The sequence below is a fragment of the Spermophilus citellus genome, assembly GCF_964194105.1.
Source record: "Spermophilus citellus genome assembly, chromosome: 3".
Lineage (NCBI taxonomy): Eukaryota > Metazoa > Chordata > Mammalia > Rodentia > Sciuridae > Spermophilus > Spermophilus citellus.
In genome coordinates, this window is record NC_138184.1 from 136,683,319 (window position 1) to 136,704,321 (window position 21,003).

Here is a 21,003-nt window from a genome sequence, read left to right on the forward strand (position 1 = left end):
GTTGATTCTCTCAGGTATTGTGTCACAGTGACGAAAAGCTAATACAAGTATGTAGCAGACACGTTTCGAATTTTTGGGGAACTGATTTTTTGTTTTGTTTTTATTATGCATAAGAGACTCTGAAAAATCTATTTTTTCTACAACACATTGCCAGAGATGGTCTTTTATGTAATAGTGAGTTTGAGCTGCTCGATACTCTATCTTCTTAAACAATCTCATGTGTACATATGGCAGAATTCTGTTCTCTGCAAATAAAGGCAGCCATCTACCTTGCACAATCCCTGGGTCCTAGTTATTACAATGAATAGGAGGGTCATCAAGAAAAACGAAGGCACACCCACATGTTCTCAGCTGCCACTGTGATAAGAGCTGTATGTAAGACTAGGTATGTGTGGGCCCATCAGCAATGAGCCAGAAGGCCATCCTGCCTTGATAACCCAGGAGCACTCTCCTGGGGCCTATTCATGAAAACAGTCACACATACAACTTCATTAGAAAATGTGAAGCCTTCAAATCCAGAAAAATAAAGTGAAAAACAAATAACGAGAACAGCAAAAACTACCGTATCAGTACATTTCAGGAGATCCACAAAACCAAAGGACATCGCTGTGGACAACTTACTGCCTCTGGCTACTTTTCTGTGAAAGCTCACAGTGTGTGCAGCAAGGAGCTCGGGTGGATGAGGGACAAATGGAATCAGTCCTCCTCTCTCTTCTGATGAGTTTACAGCCTTAAGGGGATTCCCAGGGAAACACCTCCAGTGCTTACAAGTGTGAACAATCTGGAAGTGCAACTCCCTCTTCACTTTTAATGGGAAACAGTATAACAAGAATGAAGGTGAAACACACACAAATCCGCACCCACACACACAAATGCACACTCCCAAGACAAAACTGGGCTAGAACAACTGGTCAGTCTAAGTGCTTGTTATTACTGCTCTCCCCTCAAAGAGAAAAAAAAAAAAAGATAAGAAATGTGGTTTTATTAGAGTTGGAGAAGTTTCCTTGTTTTAGGTTTCCAATGTATGGAATTGTGAAAGTGGTCAAATTTTCGTGATGTGACTGAACTGTCCATGAGACTCTTCAGTTCTTTTTCTTCTGTGTACAGATTTGTACAGTCTGGTTGTTTACTCAGGAGATCATGAAATTTCATAGGAACATTATCCACTCCAAGTAACATGGTATATCTGTAACAAGATAAACTCAGCCTCTGCCAAAAAGGAAGACAAACACCCCTAAACAGGTGGCTTTCCATGAAACCCTCTTGCACACTGTGTCCCTGTGCCTTCCAGAATATGGCCAAAAGGCATAAACAAAACCCAAGCGAAGCAAAAAGCCCATTTCTGCACAGGGGTCAAGATGGTATGTTGTGCTGCATGGAAGCCTGGGGTGTCTGTGCTACATGGGGAGCCCACCAGTGACCTGACAACAGTGTAAGACCCTCATTGTGCTCAGTGACATCGACCTCTGCAGCCACACTTAGTTGCCTGGGAACACAGCAAGGTGAAAGCCCCCTTAGCCATGTTGGCTGTGGTGTGCTGAAAGAATCAGGGCTCAGCTCAGCTGCGGCACCTAAGGCCAAGGCCCTAGAAAGCCTTGTCCCAGGCTGAGCATCAGACCACGCTGCAGCTACATGGCCTCATCTATCTGCTCGGGTTGCTGTAACAGAGGGCCACAGACTTGAGCAACAGATTTTGTTTCCCCCCAGTTTTGGAGACTGGAAGTCTGAGAGCAAGGTGTCTGCAGCAGTGTCTGTCCAGGACCTATCTCCTGGTTTGCAGATGGCCGTCTTCTCCCATGACCTCACGTGGTCTTCCTTGTGTATGTGTCTGTGTCCTAATTTTCTCTTCTTATTAGGACACCAGTCATATTGGATTAGGGCCACCCTGATGACCTCATTTTAATTTAATTCCCCTTCAAAGACATCTCCAAATACAGTCACATTTTGAGGTCCCGGCAGTTAGGACTTCAACATATGAATTTAGCGAGACACACTTTGACCCACCACACTGGGCCAATTAATTAGCTTTTGGTTTTTCTAACTCTTCCAACTGTCACCTTCTTTAATGGCCATTATTTTCATAGTTATACAGGTCATATTTGAAGTTCCCAAACTGTTTGACATCCTTTCCCTGACCCCTTCCTGCTATTCCCTAGAGAAAAACAAATTCAACTCTCTCAGCTTTCTCTTCTGCAGTTCACCTCCCAGTTTAGAGAATATGCCCCGCGGATCTCACACCCATCCCCTGTCAACGAGGAGGACTCAGTGTCATGCTTCTCACATGACTTCACCTTGCCTGGGTCTCCTGATAAAGTTAGAGCCAAATGTAAAGAGTTAAATCCATTATTCAGCTTTTGTCTTATACAACTGTACATGTTCTTTACCACTGGATCTAGAGGAATAATATAGTCACATTTTTTTCTTGTACATTGTGTGTTTGTTTGTTTCCTGGAGCCAATGTATGTCTTTGAATTTTTTATTTGTTTTTTAATTGCAGGTGTCGTTTTTGGTGTTCTGCCCCTATTCCATCCACACTGGTTGATTCCCAGGCCTGCCACATGGCTCATCTTGGGGACTCCCTCCACCTGGTGTCTGTCAAAGAAGCCTGGCTTTGGAAAGAGGGATGGGAGTGAAGAGAGGTTTAATTTAAAAATTTAGGACTGGAGCCAGGCACGGTGACACACTCTGTAATCCCAGTAGCTCGGGAGACTAAGGCAGGAAGATCATAAAATCAAAGCCAGCCTCAGCAACTTAGCAAGGCCCTAAGCAACCTGTCTCTAAATAAAATATATAAAAGGAGTGGGGATGACTCAGTAGTTAAGAGCCCCTGTGTTCAATCCCCAGTACCAAAAAAGAAAAAAAAATAGGGCTGGGATTTTAGCTCATGGTAGAGTACTTAGTCTGGCATGTGCCAGGCCCTGTGCTTGATTATGAGCACTGCAAAAAAAGAAAGAACATGCATGGTGGTACATATACCTGTGATCTCAGAGACTTGGGAGGCTGAGACAGGAGGATTGCAAGTTTGAGGCCAGCCTCAGCAACTTGGTGAGGCCCTAAACAGCTTAGGAAGAACCTGTCTCAAAATAAAAGATAAATAAGTAAAAAGGTCTAAGGATATAGCTCAGCAGTAAAGCACACGTGAGTTCAATCCCCAGTATCAGAGAGAGAGAGAGAGAGAGAGAGAGAGAGAATGAATCTAGCAGGGTATCACCGTAAGTACATGAGAAGCTTGGTACCTAAGCGAAGCCAGTTGAGAATTCCAGAAAAGTGAAGATGCCTTTGCAAAGTCCTTCACACATCCCTGCAAAATAGCAGTCATGTGAAATTCCAGGCACTTGCTGCAGGCATCCATGCCTTGGTGACGCATGTGTGCCTTGTCCCAGGCACTTGGCACGCATGCTCGGGTCCTTTATGTGGCATCCTTGGGTTCTCCTGCTGGAATCCTGAGCCCCTTAGGGGCATAAAACACATACCAGACACGCCCCCCTTTCCCCACCTTCACGCTAGAAGTGAACCTAGCCTCCAGGGTGAACTGGACTCCTTCAGAGCAGTTTCCTTTGCCTCTTTCCCCCACCCCCATCCTTTGCCTGAAGAAAAAAAAACTTTGTTTAAATAAAAATAATAATAATAATAAACTACATAATTTTCCCCTCAGAGGGGAAAATGTTACATGTTCTTACTTACCTAATTTTAAAATTAATAATAGAAAATTAAAAGTCACTCAAAACCCAGAGATAACTGCTGCAAACATTTTTAAGTCACACTTTCAGACTTCAAAAATACCTCTGTTCTTTTTAATGAAGAGTGGAAACCTTACTCATGCTGCTTTGTAGCCAATTTCGTTGACGTGGAAAAATCGTGTTCTTGGATTATTATTATTCCATGTCAAATAGTATTTATCCAGGGTAGGAAAAAAAGTCATTCAAGTCATGCTTAAAGCACAGAAATTCATGTAGACATAGTTGCACGTGTTAATTAAGGGGCATTTTATGAGGACCTAAAATGTACCAAGGAATTTTCATCAATGTGATCATTAGCAAAGGCTGGCAAGGTGGCAGGGTATCTGGAAGCGTCTCCAGTGTAGAGGAGGAAGGGGAAGCTCAGAGAGCTGTCTTGGCACCAGGGAAGCCCAAGGAGCAGCACCCAGCCCTGGCTGCTCTTAAAGGCCTGCGTAACTGTAAGAGGAGGGATGGTAGGAGGAAGAGGGAAGAGGAGAAACAGCAGAATAGAGACAGAGAGGCCTAAAGAATAGAGATACGAGAAAAAAGAGACCCAATATTCAAGAATGGGAGAGATGACTGGGAAAAACCCTGGAGGAAGGGAGAGGGCAAGAGATGCAGTAACTGTTGGGACACAAGGATTGGTGTGTGTTTGGCCTGGAAACATCCCTCTGATCATGTCATTTTTCAAGATATTGATTAGCTGCTCAATCAATGGCTCACAATCCCTTCGTTTTCCAATTCTTTAGCCCAGAGCAGACATTCACACACTTTTTCTGTAAAGGTTCAAATAGTGAATATTTTAGGCTCTGTGAGTCACACAGTCTCCATTGTAACTATTTTTCTCTGCTGTCATAACAGCAGAAAAGTTATGGATAGCATGTCAATGATGAATATACTTGTGTTCTAATAAAACTTTATTTACAATAATCAGTTTCTTGACAGATTTGGCCAGCATGTCATCATTGGCTGACCCCTGGCCTGCATGTGAACACTTTTCTGTCTTTTTATTGAAATAATTCTAATGATGGAAAGAGTAGGTTTGTACCCTAGGATTTCTAGAAGTTTGTCTGGGGAGGTTTATCACATACATGAAATGACTTTGAAATCTCGCCTATCTACAGACTTAGACAACATTTTGTATTATTCTTTATTATAACATGGTATTTTGTTGCCTAGGGAGAGTAGAGAGGGTAAGAGTTAAAGACAACTCAAAGGAGCCTGGGGGCTCTCTGGGAGGCTCTTTGCCCTGTGCTTCTCTTCTCAGTCAGCTTAGGTAATTGGCTTGGCCAGCCAGCCAGTCAGAGTTCCTGTTTTCAAGTTGCCGTGGAATCTGTAGCTGGAAGGGAACAGATGCGTAATCCACTCATTGACTCTTTCTGGCAACTGCCCCTGTCTAGAGTTTCCTTTGAGATGACAGCATCCTGAAGGGGACAAGAGCAGTGTTGCTTAGACTGAGCACAGTCTGTGCAACACCCAAGCCTCCTCCCAGATTTTCTTTTCTGGGAGATGAAGCCTTCCAGTCATCTTGAGGGCTAGAGCATAGAGGTGGTCACAGAGGGAGAAAAAAATACAGTGACAGTGGACATATTCTGTAGTCCTTGTGAGAAAGACACAGAGGCTCCAAGTAGAGGAGAAGGGGCTTTCTGGTCCCCAACAGCTCTCAGAGTTGTTTTTATCTTGCCTTAGGACTGATGTCATCCCATCTCAGCAGGCTCTGCTCTAACTAGGTCTCTTCTGCTTCCAAACACAACAAGAACTACTTAAGCTTGGAGGAATGAGCCGTAATTTTTCAAATGACAAAAAACTATTATCTTCTCTAAAAAGACAGACCAACAGTAGCAGCCAGCTTTACAGAAAGAAATTGCTCTTCCTGCTTTTCTTTACTCTGAGTCTGATCTGCCTGCCTGTACCCAGTCTTTACTGAAGGGCTCCTGCTAGGTGGGCGGGATTCTAACGCAAGGACAAGCAGCTCACCATCCCTTCCAGTCCTGCAAGAAGGGACTGAAAGCCAACCGGCCTACAAAATCAGCCCTGAGAGGCAGTTTTGACACAGATATGTGGTGGTGGGGGGGAGACTCTCAGCACATCACAAGCCTCTGTAAATATGGGCTCTGAATTAGAAGAGTAAGGGGTGAAGTGTGGTGGAGAAGGGAGGAAGACAACTTTTAAGACCCCAGTTGCCTAGAGACTCCATTCCACTCCCACCTCCCCCTCTGTGTGGACTGAGCTCTCCAGGGCAACATGGCCTCCTCCTGGATTTCTGGGGCTTGTGGGAAGGGATATAGGTATGGGGTTCTATATCAGTCACTCTAGTTTTGAGCCAAGTTAATCTCAAGCCTAAAAGATGGTACTCTTCATCTGACATCAGGATAGCTACAATATTGCATCTAAAGCACAGTAATATGTAAGATGTTTTGGAATGAATGTCTCCAGTTATTGTTTTCAAAAGAGGAAGGTGGCTCTTCTCAGCAAAAGAAACAATCAGTGAAATGAATAGAGAGCCTACAGAATGGATGCAATTTTTACCACACCCATATCAGATAGAGCACGAATCTCCAGAATATATAAAGAACTCAAAAAACTTAACACCAAAAAAAAAAAAAAACAAATAACCCAATCAATAAATGGTCTAAGGAACTTAACAGACACTTCTCAGAAGAAGGTATACAATCAATTAACAAATATATGAAAAAATGTTCAAAATCTCCAGCAATTAGAGAAATGCAAATCAAAACTACTATAAGATTTCATCTCATGCCAGTCAGAATGGCAGTTATTAAGATACAAACAAGAGCTGGGATTGTGGCTCAGTGGTAGAGCGTTCGCCTAGCATGAGTGGAACCTGGGTTCGATCCTCAGCACCACATAAAAATAAAGGCATTGTGTTGTGTCCATCTACACCTAAAAAATAAATATTAAAAAAAATACAAACAATAAATAGTGTTGGTGAGGATGTGGGGGGAAAGGCACATTCTTATATTGTGGTGGGACAGCAATTGGTGCAGCCAATATGGATATGGAGATTCCTTGGAAAACTGGGAATGGAACCACCATTTGACCCAGCTATCTTACTCCTTGGTTTATACCCAAAGGACTTAAAAACAGCATACTACAGTGACACAGCCACACCAATATTTATAGCAGCACAATTCACAATAGCTAAATTGTGGAACCAACCTAGATGCCCTTCAATAGATGAATGGATAAAGCAACTGTGGTATATATACACAATGGAATACTACTCAGCATTAAAAGAGAATAAAATCATGGCATTTGCAGGTAAATGGATGGAGTTCGAGAATATCATGCCAAGTGAAGTAAGCCAATTAGAAAAACCAAAGGCTGAATGTTTTCTCTGATAAGTGGATGTTAATTCATAATGGGGGTCCAGGAGCATAGGAGAAATAGAGGAACTTTGGATAGAGCAATAGAGAGGGAGGGGAAGGGAGGGGGCACAGGGGTAGGAAAGATAGTGGAATGGGATGGACATCATTACCCTAGGTACATATATGAAGACATAAATGGGGTGACTCTACTTTGTGTACAACCAGAGAAATAAAAAATTGTGCTCCATTTATGTACTATGAACTGAAATGCATTCTGCTGTCATGTTTAACAAATTAAAACAATATATTAATTAATTAATTAATTTTTAAAAAGAGGAAAGTGGCTGAGATTGAGGCCATTCAAATGTGCCACTGTTTCTTCTTTTTTTTTTGTCCTATTTTATATTTATTTTTTTTTCATTGCCAAAGAAATTTTTTTATTGATTATTTAAAGAATTACATAGCTCATGATATATCATCTTTCATACATTTGACTCAAATTGTGTTTTGAACTCCCATTTTCACCCCAAATACAGATTGCAGAATCACATCTGTTACATATTCACATTTTTACATAATGCCATATTAGTGACTGTTGTATTCTGCTACCTTTCCTATCCCCTACTATCCCCCCTCCCCTCCCCTCCCCTCCCATCTTCCCTCTCTACCTCCCCTGCTGTTGTTCAATTCTCTCCCTTTTTTTCCCTCCCCCTTGCCCCTCATGACCTCTTATAATTTTATGTATCATTGAAGGTCTCCTACCATTTCCATATGCTTTCCCTTCTCTCTCCGTTTCTCTCCCCCCATTCGTCTTTGTTTACTGTAGTCTTTTCCTCATGCTCTTCCTTCCTGTTCCGTTCTTAGTTGCTCTCTTTATATCAAAGCAGACATTTGGCATTTGTTTTTTAGGGCTTGGCTAGCTTCACTTAGCATAATCTGCTCTAATGCCATCCATTTCCCTGCAAATTCTATGATTTTGTCATTTCTTAGTGCTGCATAATACTCCATTGTGTATAGATGCCACATTTTTTTTTATCCATTCATCTATTGAGGGGCATCTAGGTTGGTTCCACAGTCTAGCTATTGTGAATTGTGCCGCTATAATCATTGATGCAGCCGTATCCCTATAGTGCACTCTTTTAAGGTCCTCAGGGAATAGTCCGAGAAGTGCGATAGCTGGGTCAAATGGTGGATCCATTCCCAGCTTTCCCAGGAATCTCCATACTGCTTTCCAAATTGGCCTCACCATTTTGCAGCCCCACCAGCAGTGTACAAGTGTACCCTTTTCCCCACATCCCCGCCAACACTTATTGTTTTTTGACTTCATAATGGCTGCCAATCTTACTGGAGTGAGATGGTATCTTAGGGTGGTTTTGATTTGCATTTCTCTGATTGCTAGAGATGGTGAGCATTTTTTCATGAACTTGTTGATTGATTGTATGTCCTCCTCTGAGAAGTGTCTGTTCAGGTCCTTGGCCCATTTGTTGATTGGGTTATTTGTTATCTTATTGTTTAATTTTTTAAGTTCTTTGTACATTCTGGATATTAGGGCTCTATCTGAGGTGTGGGGGGTAAAAATTTGTTCCCAGGATGTAGGCTCTCTATTTACCTCTTTTATTGTTTCTCTTGCTGAGAAAAAACTTTTTAGTTTAAGTAAGTCCCATTTGTTTATTCTTGTTATTAACTCTTGGGCTATGGGTGTCCTATTAAGGAATTTGGAGCCCGACCCCACAATATGTAGATCGTAGCCAACTTTTTCTTCTATCAGACGCAGTGTCTCTGATTTGATATCTAGCTCCCTGATCCATTTTGAGTTAATTTTTGTGGATGGCGAGAGAAAGGGATTCAATTTCATTTTGTTGCATATGGATTTCCAATTTTCCCAGCACCATTTGTTGAAGATGCTATCCTTCCTCCATTGCATGCTTTTAGCCCCTTTATCAAATATAAGATAGTTGTAACTTTGTGGATTAGTCTCTGTGTCCTCTATTCTGTACCATTGGTCAACCTGCCTGTTTTGGTACCAGTACCATGCTGTTTTTGTTACTATTGCTTTGTAGTACAGTTTGACCTCTGGTATCGCTATATCTCCAGATTCACACTTCCTGCTTAGAATTGCTTTTGCTATTCTGGGTCTTTTGTTTTTCCATATGAATTTCATGATTGCTTTGTCTATTTCTACAAGAAATGCCGTTGGTATTTTGATTGGCATCGCATTAAACCTGTAGAGAACTTTGGGTAATATCGCCATTTTGATGATGTTAGTTCTGCCTATCCATGAACAGGGTACATTTTTCCATCTTCTGAGATCTTCTTCTTTCTCTCTCTTTAGGGTTCTGTAGTTTTCATTGTATAAATCTTTCACCTCTTTTGTTAGGTTGATTCCCAAGTATCTTATTTTCTTTGAGGATATTGTGAATGGAGTGGTTTTCCTTATTTCCATTTCAGAGGTTTTGTTGCTGATATACAGGAATGCCTTTGATTTATGCATGTTGATTTTATAACCTGCCACTTTGCTGAATTCATTTATTAACTCTAGCAGCTTCTTTGTAGACTCTTTTTTTTTTTAATTTTTTATTGATTATTTAAAGCATTACATAGCTCATGATATATCATCTTTCATACATTAGACTCAAATTGTGTTTTGAACTCCCATTTTCACCCCAAATATAGATTGCAGAATCACATCTGTTACATATTCACATTTTTACATAATGCCATATTAGTGACTGTTGTATTCTGCTACCTTTCCTATCCCCTACTATCCCCCCTCCCCTCCCCTCCCCTCCCATCTTCCCTCTCTATCTCCCCTGCTGTTGTTCAATTCTCTCCCTTTTTTTTCCCTCCCCCTTGCCCCTCATAGCCTCTTATAATTTTATGTATCCTTGAAGGTCTCCTACCATTTCCATATGCTTTCCCTTCTCTCTCCGTTTCTCTCCCCCCATTCGTCTTTGTTTACTGTAGTCTTTTCCACATGCTCTTACTTCCTGTTCTGTTCTTAGTTGTTCTCTTTATATCAAAGCAGACATTTGGCATTTGTTTTTTAGGGCTTGGCTAGCTTCATTTAGCATAATCTGCTCTAATGCCATCCATTTCCCTGCAAATTCTATGATTTTGTCATTTCTTAGTGCTGCATAATATTCCATTGTGTATAGATGCCACATTTTTTTTATCCATTCATCTATTGAAGGGCATCTAGGTTGGTTCCACAGTCTAGCTATTGTGAATTGTGCCGCTATAATCATTGATGCAGCCGTATCCCTATAGTGCGCTCTTTTAAGGTCCTCAGGGAATAGTCCGAGAAGTGCGATAGCTGGGTCAAATGGTGGATCCATTCCCAGCTTTCCCAGGAATCTCCATACTGCTTTCCAAATTGGCCTCACCATTTTGCAGCCCCACCAGCAGTGTACAAGTGTACCTTTTTCCCCACATCCCCGCCAACACTTGTTGTTGTTTGACTTCATAATGGCTGCCAATCTTACTGGAGTGAGATGGTATCTTAGGGTGGTTTTGATTTGCATTTCTCTGATTGCTAGAAATGGTGAGCATTTTTTTATGAACTTGTTGATTGATTGTATGTCCTCCTCTGAGAAGTGTCTGTTGAGGTCCTTGGCCCATTTGTTAATTGGGTTATTTGTTATCTTATTGTTTAATTTTTTGAGTTCTTTGTACATTCTGGATATTAGGGCTCTATCGGAGGTGTGGGGGGTAAAGATTTGTTCCCAGGATGTAGGCTCTCTATTTACCTCTTTTATTGTTTCTCTTGCTGAGAAAAAACTTTTTAGTTTAAGTAAGTCCCATTTGTTTATTCTGGTTGTTAACTCTTGGGCTATGGGTGTCCTATTAAGGAATTTGGAGCCCGACCCCACAATTTGTAGATCGTAGCCAACTTTTTCTTCTATCAGACGCAGTGTCTCTGATTTGATATCTAGCTCCCTGATCCATTTTGAGTTAATTTTTGTGGATGGCGAGAGAAAGGGATTCAATTTCATTTTGTTGCATATGGATTTCCAGTTTTCCCAGCACCATTTGTTGAAGATGCTATCCTTCCTCCATTGCATGCTTTTAGCCCCTTTATCAAATATAAGATAGTTGTAACTTTGTGGATTAGTCTCTGTGTCTTCTATTCTGTACCATTGGTCCACCCGCCTGTTTTGGTACCAGTACCATGCTGTTTTTGTTACTATTGCTTTGTAGTACAGTTTGACCTCTGGTATCGCTATATCTCCAGATTCACACTTCCTGCTTAGAATTGCTTTTGCTATTCTGGGTCTTTTGTTTTTCCATATGAATTTCATGATTGCTTTGTCTATTTCTACAAGAAATGCCGTTGGTATTTTGATTGGCATCGCATTAAACCTATAGAGAACTTTGGGTAATATCGCCATTTTGATGATGTTAGTTCTGCCTATCCATGAACAGGGTACATTTTTCCATCTTCTGAGATCTTCTTCTATCTCTCTCTTTAGGGTTCTGTAGTTTTCATTGTATAAATCTTTCACCTCTTTTGTTAGGTTGATACCCAAGTATCTTATTTTCTTTGAGGATATTGTGAATGGAGTGGTTTTCCTTATTTCCATTTCAGAAGTTTTGTTGCTGATATATAGGAATGCCTTTGATTTATGCGTGTTGATTTTATAACCTGCCACTTTGCTGAATTCATTTATTAACTCTAGCAGCTTCTTTGTAGACTCTTTTGGGTCTGTTAAGTATATTATCATGTCATCCGCAAATAGCGATAGTTTAATTTCTTCTTTTCCTATTTTTATGCCTTTAATTTCTTTTGTCTGTCTAATTCCTCTGGCTAGTACTTCGAGAACTAAATTGAATAGAAGTGGTGATAGAGGGCATCCCTGTCTTGTTCCAGATTTTAGAGGGAATGCCTTCAGTTTTTCTCCGTTTAGGATGATGCTAGCCTGAGGTTTAGCATATATAGCTTTTACAATGTCAAGGTAAGTTCCTGTTATCTCTAGTTTTTCTAGTGTTTTGAACATAAAGGGATGCTGTACTTTGTCAAATGCTTTTTCTGCATCCATCGAGATGATCATATGGTTCTTGTCTTTAAGTCTATTGATGTGGTGAATAGCATTTATTGATTTCCGTATATTGAACCAGCCTTGCATCCCAGGAATGAATCCTACTTGATCATGGTGCACAAGTTTTCTGATATGTTTTTGTATTCGATTCGCCAGAATTTTATTGAGAATTTTTGCATCCAAGTTCATTAGAGATATTGGTCTGTAGTTTTCTTTCTTTGAAGTATCTTTGTCTGGTTTTGGGATCAAAGTGATGTTGGCCTCATAGAATGAATTTGGAAGAGCTCCTTCTTTTTCTATTTGTTGAAATAGCTTGAAAAGTATTGGTATTAATTCTTCTTTGAAGGTTTTGTAGAACTCCGCTGTATACCCATCCAGTCCAGGGCTTTTCTTGGTTGGTAGTCTTTTGATGGCTTCTTCTATTTCTTCCTTTGTTATTGGTCTGTTTAAATTGTGTGTGTCTTCCTGTCTCAATCTGGGCAAATCATATGCCTTAAGAAATTTATTGATATCTTCACTATCTTCTATTTTATTGGAATATAGGGTTTCAAAATACTTTCTAATTATCTTCTGTATTTCTGTAGTGTCTGTTGTGATATTGCCTTTTTCATCCCGTATGTTAGTAATTTGAGTTCTCTCTCTTCTCCTTTTCGTTAGCATGGCTAAGGGCTTGTCTATCTTATTTATTTTTTCAAAGAACCAACTTTTAGTTTTATCAATTTTTTTTCAATGGTTTCTTTTGTTTCAATTTCGTTGATTTCTGCTCTAATTTTAACCATTTCTTGCCTTCTGCTACATTTGCTGTTGTTTTGCTCTTCCTTTTCTAGGTTTTTGAGGTGTTGTGTGAGTTCATTTATTTGTTGTTTTTTTTTCTTTTTTTGAGGTAAGAACTCCAAGAAATGAATTTCCCTCTTAAAACTGCTTTCATTGTGTCCCATAGATTCCGGTATGTTGTGTCTGTATTATCATTTGACTCTAAGAATTTTTTCATCTCCTCCTTTATGTCTTCTATAACCCATTGATCATTCAATAACATATTGTTCATTTTCCATGTGATGTAGGATTTTTCCTTCCTTCTTTTATCATTGATTTCCAATTTCACTCCATTATGATCAGATATGGTGCATGGTATTATCTCCATGCCTTTGTATTTACTAAGAGTTGCCTTATGGCATAATATATGGTCTATCTTTGAGTAGGATCCATGTGCTGCTGAGAAGAACGTGTATCCACTTGATGATGGTTGATATATTCTATATATGTCGGTTAAGTCTAGGTTATTGATTGTGCTGTTGAGTTCTATAGTTTCTTTATTCAGTTTTTGTCTAGAGGATCTGTCTAATGACGAGAGCGGTGTGTTGAAGTCACCCATAATTATTGTGTTGTGGTCTATTTGACTCTTGAACTTGAGGAGAGTTTGTTTTATGAACATTGCAGCTCCATTGTTTGGTGCATACAAATTGATGATTGTTATGTCTTGTTGGTGGATGGTTCCTTTTAATAGTATATAGTGTCCTTCTTTATCCTTCTTGATTAACTTAGGTTTGAAGTTGATTTTATTCGATATGAGTATGGCCACTCCTGCTTGCTTCCGAGGGCCATGTTGAGTGGTATGATTTTTCCCAACCTTTTACCTTCAGCCTGTGTATGTCTTTTCCTATCATATGAGTCTCCTGAAGGCAGCATATTGTTGGATTTGTTTATTTGATCCAGGTTACTAGCCTATGTCTCTTGATTGGTGAGTTTAGGCCATTAACATTTAAGGTTACAATTGAGATATGATTTGTACTTCCAGTCATGCTTCTTTATTTATTTATTTTAGTTTGGCTAGTTTTACTTTTTGGTTACTTTCCTCCCCCTTTACTGAGATACCTCCTGCTGTTAGTTTTGGGCACTATTTTTCAATTCCTCTTCTTGTAGTGTTTTGCTCAAAATGCTTTGCAGAGCTGGTTTTCTTGCTGAGAATTCTTTTAGCTTTTGTTTATCGTGAAAGATTTTAATTTCATTGTCAAATTTGAAGCTCAATTTTGCTGGATACAGTATTCTTGGTTGGAATCCATTATTTTTCAGCGTTTGAAATACATTGTTCCAGGATCTTCTCACTTTCAAAGTCTGTGATAAGAAATCGGTCGTTAACCTAATTGGTTTACCCCTGAATGTAATCTGCCTCTTTTCTCTCGTAGCTTTTAATATTCTCTCCTTGTTCTGTACGTTGGCTATCTTCATAATTATATGTCTTGGAGTTGGTCTATTATGGTTTTGAATGTTTGGGGTCCTGTAGGCTTCCAGGATTTGGCAATCCATTCCATCTTTCATCTCTGGGAAGTTTTCTAGAATTATTTCATTTAATATGCTGTCCATTCCTTTGGTTTGAAACTCTGTGCCTTCTTCTATCCCTATGACTCTCAAATTTGGTTTTTTTATGACATCCCATATCTCTTGAATAGATTGCTCGTGGGATTTAAGCATCTTTTCTGTGTTGACTATATTCTTTTCAAGTTGATAAACCTTGTCTTCATTATCTGATGTTCTGACTTCTACTTGATCAAGTCTATTTGTAATATTCTCGTTTGAGTTTTTAATTTGGTTTATAGTTTCCTGCAATTCTAGGATTATTGTTTGATTTTTTTTAAGATCTCTATCTCCTGGTAGAGCTCGTTCTTTGCCATTTGAATTTGTTTGTTTAATTCATTTTCAAAATATACTTTTATTTCTTGGACTTGCTGTCTCATGTCTTCTCTAATATTCCTTTCCATTCGAGTTAGGTATGCCTTGAGTTCTTTCCCTATCCCTGTTTCTGATGTTTCTATGTCCTCCTGTAGAATTGAGTTGTCTTGCATTGTTTGTAATCCTTTTTTCCCTTGTTTTCTCATGTTGTCCACATTACTTTCCAGCTCTATTTGATTGTCGTGTTTCTGCTCTCTTCTATAGAATTGTTTTGTTTCTGTATTACTCTGATGTCTCTCCTTTGTGTTGTTAAACTATGCCTGCTAACATGGATTCTGCTGGGAAGGAATTCCGACGTCCGAGCTCCAGTGACGCCACTACTCTGCTATGACGGGCCCCAGTCTCCTTGCCGGGGTGTCCTAATGGGGGGGTGTGACTGGACTGTCTCTGTTTGGTTTCAGCTCCCGGTCGTGGCAGGCGGGTGGTCTCCAGCCGCCCAGTATCACAGGCCGCGGGCAGGTAATCAGTCACCAGCGGGTGGGCGTTCTCCTACCGCCCAGTTACGCGGGCAGTGGGTGAACTGTCGCCGGCGGGCCTGCAGTTTACAGCCGCCCAGTCGCGAGGGCCTTGCCTCTAGTCCCCTGGTTTCTCCTGCTAGTCTTGGTTTCTCCTGCTAGACCAGATTTCCTCTGAGTGATGGTTCTCGGCAGTTCAAACTGTACTCTGGGCCTGCCGTTTGTTGGGTGTAGAGGGTGGCTATTGGGAACCCCGGCACTCTATTGTTTTGTTTACCTTGTGGAGGATAGCACTGTACCGCTTCCTTCCCCGTCTGAAATCCCGTACTCAGCCCGGGGGTCGGTGCGGGCTTGGCTGGCGGGATTCCACCGTGTTGTCGCAACCACTTATCTCCCTGCTTACTAGTTAGTCCCTTCTCTGCGGCGCCACGCCTTCTGTAGCCGCGGGGCAGGCCGCGCGAATCAGACAGCCTGGATCTCCGGGGTCACACAGTTGGCTTTTGGGATCCCTGGCACTCTATGGTTTTGATTTTTTCTGCTTGCCCCTCCTAGCGCTGGCTAGACAGGTCTTGTTTTGGCTGCTGATGGGAGGGGGGGTTGAAGGTCAGGTGCCTCTAGTTCTCCTTTAGTCTTTATGCAGGCTCACTCTGATACTCTCTCCCCCGGAAAGTCTAGGAGAGATTTTATGCGAAATCCCCCTATGTATGGGGGCTGAGCTGAGTGACACACATCTGTTTTGTTGTTGCAATCTGTCGGAGAGTGGCGGTGGATACTTCAGCTCTCCAAGATGGTGGCCGCTGATTCCCACTGTTTCTTCTTTAACCTAGTAAGAGGGGCATTTAGAATCAAAACATTGCACATGGCTATGTGATCTGTATTGGTCAAATAAGCTGAGCTGTGGCTTTTGGGCTCTGGCCACAGAAATACACTACAAAGCTACAGTAACCAAAGCAGCATGGTATTGGCAGGAAAATAGACACATACATGAATGGAACAGAATAGAGAGCCCAGAAATAAATCCATACAGCTACAGTCTACTGGTTGTTTCTATTGATTGTTTATCAAAGGTGTCAATAAGTCACACTGGGGGAAAGACAGGCTCTTTAATACATTTGAGGCTTAGAAAATTGGATATCCACAAGCAAAAGATAGAAACTAAATCTCTGCCTCTCACCATATAAAAAAATTAACTAAAAAATAGGTTAAAGATCAAATGTAAGACCTGAAACTATGAAACTACTAGAAGAAAAAATAAAGTAAATGGCTTGTGACACTGGACTGGGCAACAGTTTTTAAATAAGATGCTAAAAGAACAGGCAACAGAAGCAAAAATTGACAAACTGGAAGACGTCAACTACAAAACTGTATGGCAAAGGAAACAACCAACAGAGTGAAGAGAACTACAGAACAGGAGAAAATATTTATAAGCTGTATATCTGACAAGTTGTTAATATCCAGAATATAGCTGGCATGGTGCCGCAGGCCTGTATTCCCAGCAGCTCAGCAGGCTGAAGCATGAGGATCTCAAATTCAAAACCAGCCTCTGCAATTGTGCAAGAACCTAAGCAGTTATTGAGATCCTGCTTAATAAAATTAAAAAATTAAAAGGGCTAGGGATTTGGCTCAATGGTTAAGTGCCTCTGGCTTCAATCCCAGTTTAAAAAAAAAATAGAAGTAGAACTACCATATGATCCAGATATCTCACTACTAGGTATATAGTCAAGGGAAATAAAATCAGTATTGCAAAGAGGTATCTGTATATTCATGTTTATTGCAGTACTATTCATAATAGCTAAGATATGGAATCAGGGTAAGTGTCCATCAATGGATGAATGGACAAAGAAAATATGGTACATACACAATGGAATACCCTTCAATCATGAAATAGGATGAAATTAAGTCCCTTTCAAGACCATGGGTAAGCCTGGAAGACAATATGTTAAGTAGAATAAGGCACAGTAAGACAAATGCTGCATGAGCTTACTCTTTATGTGGAATCGAAAGTCAATCTCACAGAAATAGAGAACAGGATAATGGTTACCAGAAGCTGGGGAGTAAGGGTTGGGTAGAAGTGTGTCAACTGGTACTAAGTCATACTTAGGAGGAATAAGTTCTGGTGGGCCATGGTACAGTACAGTGACTGTAGTGAATAATAAAGGTACAGTGTACTTCAAAATTGCTAGCAGAAGGAATTTTGAAGTTACACCACAAAGAAACAATAAATGTTTGGGTGATAGATATGATAATTATCCTGATATATATATATTAACATCCCCTTGTGCCTCATAAAGCTGTACAATTATTGTTTGTCATTAAAAATAAAAACATGGTTGATATGGTAAATTTTATGTTATGATGTGGTTTTTAAAATCACAATAAAGATAAATACCAATTAAAAATAAAGAAAGGTACTAATTAGAGGAAAGTGACTTTGAATCAGTAAACCTGGGTCATAGAGTTTTTTAAAGAAACTTTCTCACCTGCAATGAAGAAGGCTGCCAGTGTCCCCCAGAGAAAAAAAATATGAGTTTCTTTCTATTTCCTACTGATGTGGCTGAAGATTCCCAGTTGTGACACACAGCAATACTGTGGCCCTACGGGCACTGTAGGAGCCTCTGGCCCTGTCAACGTGTGCTATTTCTTCAGGAGAGACAGCTTGAACAGCCCCTGAGTAACCTCAGCTAGACTCAAGGCAAACGTGAATTTCAAAACATTTGGAACATTTATCCCTGGCTTCTTCTCAATGCCAGGCCCTAGGTGAGGGCCATCTGTATGGGATATCTACTTGACCTTCAAAGCCTGACAAGCAGCGTGGTAGTAATGGATTAGCTGCTCAGTGAACCCATTTCCCCCTCCTCTTGAGTGCACAGATAGATGGCATTTCTCATGAGATCTTCCTGAAAAATCTACTAGTGATTGAACTTCAGACAAGCAAAATATCTAAAGGGGCCATCAAGTTAAGGACTGGTAGTACATCTTAAACATATGGTCTAAACTCAATATAAATTAAGTATAATAAACTAAATAAGTAAACTAAATATAAATTAAGTATAGACATAATATGTAATGCCCAAAGCTCACCCAATATATCTACAGTACAATTCTGAAAAATGGTGGACAGGGGAGGGGGAGAGTGAAGGAAGCATATTGCTATGGCTTGAATGCATCTCCCAAAAGTTCATGTGTTCAAAACTTAACTCCAAATTCTTTTGTTAATGATTTTGGAGGTGGGGCTTTCAGGAGTTTATTAGGGTTAGATGAGGTCATGCAGGTCGAGTCCTCATGATGGCACTGGTAATTGTATAAGAAGAAAAGAGACTTGAGCTAACAGGCTTGTTCTGCCTCACCATGTGATGCCCTGTGCCATCCATGTTACCATGCAGCAAGATGCCAGAGCTGTAATCTTGGACTTCCCAATCTCCAGGACTGTGAGAAATAAATTTCATTTCTTCACAATTACCCATCTGTGGCATTTTGTTACAGCAACAGACAATGGACAAAGACACATATATAAAAAGAAAACTTAACTGCTTTCAGTAGTCCTGTTAGTGATGGTACTATTAGTGTTGTTATTCTGAGATTTTTGTGTGTATAATCTGGGATCAAGTAAATGAGCAATTGTGGGATATTCTAATTCCATCATTCCCTAGGTATTGGAGATCTAGAATTATTGTTATAGAAGAAAGGAAATAAAAATATAACATGGAGGTGAGAAAGTAAAAGATCCTGTGCCCTAAATTCAAACTTGAATCATCAGTGTTAATTCATAAAGCATTTTAACATTTAAAAATACATTTTTTTCTAGCTTTGTCAATTAGAGAATCCTAGAAAAATGATTAACCCTGAGTACCAATGATTGTCTCTAGCATCCTGATTGGGGCCTTGAAATACTGTTTCTCACTAAAGTAAATCAGAATCTTTTAGAGAAATGGCCAATTGCAGGTATGGGGAAGAAGTGTACAAAATGAAATTTTGTGTGGTGGTGCATGCCTGTGATACTAGCTACTCGAGAGGCCGAGGCAGAAGGATGGTGAGTTTGAGGCCAGCCTGGGCAACTTAGTGAGACCCTGTCTCAAATAAAAAATAAACAGGAGCTGTGGATATAACTTAGTGGTAGAGTACTTGCTTGACATGTGCAGGGCCCTGGGTACAATCACCAGAACTGGGGGTTGGGGGAAAGAAAGAAAGAAAAAAGAAATGTGCAAGAAAACGAGCCTGAAACATCTATCATTTTAGCAAGGAAGCCACCAAGACCGGTGGAGTCAGGTCTAGAAACAAAGGATTTATTGAAGAGGTTCCCTTGGTCAAAGAGAGATAATTAGAGCTTCAAAAAGAATAATAACTGAAATAAATTGAAACTCACCAGATATACTTAAAAATCATTCATATTTTTTTAAGTAGCTGATCACATTCAGAGTATGATAGAGAAGTAGTTCATTGTCTGGAAAAGTGGTAATTAAAGGGAAAGAAGGAAACATTCATGAAGGGTGCCACGAGGTGACCAAATTGTGGAAGAAGGCAGGCATCTCTTCCTAAAAGTATTTCAACCATTAAATAAGTTAACAAATGCCAAAAATTATCGAATTAAACTGTCATCAATCTGTAGGCCTCGATGAATTCATGGACACAGGCATTAAACATTAGCAATCAACAGTAGTAAATAGAACGAGAAGGTGGGAGGGAGGGAGAAAAGGAGAGACAGAGAAATGGAGAAAAAGAGGGAGAATGAGGAAGAAGGAAAAAATAGGAGGGAAAGAGGGAGAAGGTGGAGGAGAGACAGGAGGAGGGCAGAGGAGGAAGAGACGAGCAGACGTTGTGTACATTCTGATGAAAGAACACACCATCTCCTATAGTCTTGCCAAAAGGATTGTAAATGAGACTGATAAAATCTCTGATTTCAGCTGCCAGTTTTCAGGAAATCCAGAGCTTGGAGGAACACGTTGAACTGCTCCATGAGTACGCAATCAGCCCAATCCAGACTGTGGGAAACTACACGTGAAAGGTGCCTCTACATTAAAGAGGAGGGGAACCTGTCCATCTGACGAGAATTACAAGGCAGCGCGATGTGTTAACACTAAACCATAGTGATGAGGAATGCACAACTTGGTGATAGCACTACCAAGAAGCACTAGGAAGTGATAAGGGAACCTTTACTTTGAGGGGAAGGGAAGAAGTTGAGGGTAAGTTACAGAGGGCTTCTGGGATACCTGGCACAGTCGTATTTCATGACATAGTCACGATTAAGAGACATTCATCTTACACCTCGTGAAGCTGTACATTTATTTCACCTGGCTTTGTATGTGTATTTTGTTTGATTTTTTATGATAGAGAGAGAGAATTACATAGAGAATTAAATAGATTAACAAATGCCAAAAATTTGAACCTTCATTCAATACAACAATGGTCTCAGTGTTTAGGGTCCTGAATGGTATTTGGAGCCTTCTAAGAACATTTGAATATTTTCAGAGTATTTTTAGGATATTTTAAGCACACATTGCATGGCGGCACATTGAAAAGTAGTGATTCTGAGTATGGATTGTTCTGGAAGAAATGGCAACAGAGATGTCCTGCACAGCACTTCTGGTTGGCATTGCCTGGGAGCAAGGTGAGGGATACAAGTTCTGGGCAGTTGGCATCAGTTACCAGTTACCTCAGTCCTCTGTTTTCCTCATACCCAGGTCTCAGAAACTGCTTGCTAATTGGATAAATTGCAAAATGGCACAGCTACAAAGGACTT